This window comes from Micropterus dolomieu, unplaced genomic scaffold (assembly GCF_021292245.1).
Source record: "Micropterus dolomieu isolate WLL.071019.BEF.003 ecotype Adirondacks unplaced genomic scaffold, ASM2129224v1 contig_10090, whole genome shotgun sequence".
NCBI classification, from domain to species: Eukaryota; Metazoa; Chordata; class Actinopteri; order Centrarchiformes; family Centrarchidae; genus Micropterus; species Micropterus dolomieu.
This window is the reverse complement of record NW_025739076.1, coordinates 1-1,073: the sequence shown is the minus strand read 5'-3', so window position 1 is coordinate 1,073 and position 1,073 is coordinate 1. Positions and strand designations below refer to the sequence as shown.

Here is a 1,073-nt window from a genome sequence, read left to right as displayed (position 1 = left end):
GAAATGCAGGGCACATTTAACAGCCATGCCGGTCCCAAATATCCCCTCGTCGTCTGCCAATCAAAAGTGCAAATCTCGCTGCCTTCTTTGAGGCTTCAGCTGGCTGAAAGCAGCCGCCCCGCCCCCGCGACTGGCGCCTTTTTCGGTCCGGCGTCCGGCAGAGCGACGAACCTCTGCGTTTGGGTCAGTGTTTTGGTTTTACACAAGGCAGGAGAAGGGTGCACCGCTCCCGGAGGCACTGCAATACCGGGTCGATGCGTGGAGCGGACGGAGCAAGCCCCTCGTCTCAGCTCCCGGTGCTAAAAATCCATTTAATATGTTGCCCCCTTATAGGGGACATATCAGATATTAAACTGATAAGAACAGATTTTTTTTTTTTTTTTTTTGAGAAAAATTTTATTGACACTCAATTCAAACATGATTCATAATATGTCAATTCCAAGTTACCTTTTAAAATACAACACGTAAATAAATAGATAAATGTTCTCTGTAAAACAACATTTAAAAAAGTGTTTAAAATGCATTACAGATAACGTCATAAATTAAAGGTATAAAATGGTTTTCAGCTTGTCCATGTCAGTGAGTGTCTCTGTTAAAATGTCTTCAAAGCGGAGTGCATTTGTTAAAATAAAACTCAAAAAATAAATGGATAATAAAAGCTCTTCTCCAAGTCCACTGTTGTGCAGGAGTGTAGTGAGTCCCTATCAAAGGGGAACTCATTCAGCTCCCCCAAACAGATTTGGTCTCTCGGGATCTTGTCCAGGCGCTCAGAGGAGACCCTCACCCTGTAGCTCCTTCCCACCAACCTCACCCGGAGGGTCAGGCCGCCGCTGCCTTGAACTTTCCTTGTGTGGCTCCGGCTCCTCCGTCCGAATGGGCACAGAGGCGATTCTTCTTTGTGGCTGTGTCCTAGGCCCGCCGCCTGCAGCTCTGGCCGTTTGGACCGTTGCTGCGGCCATCCGGATCACAGCCACGGGGGGGATCTGCATGTGCTTTCTTGCCAGCAAGTTTCTGGAGGTCCATATGGCGTCTTTGATGGCGGCTAGGGTGAGCCACTGTTTGGCAAATGTACG

The 1,073-nt window shown here is 48.3% G+C and overlaps 1 non-coding gene across 1 annotated transcript; it reads right to left on the bottom strand.

Moving 5' to 3' along the window:
- Nucleotides 1–213: 213 nt before the first annotated feature.
- On the bottom strand, nucleotides 214–398 carry LOC123965540. Its single transcript, XR_006823724.1, has one exon. It is a non-coding gene; the product is annotated as a U2 spliceosomal RNA (small nuclear RNA).
- Between the last annotated feature and the right edge of the window lie 675 nt (nucleotides 399–1,073).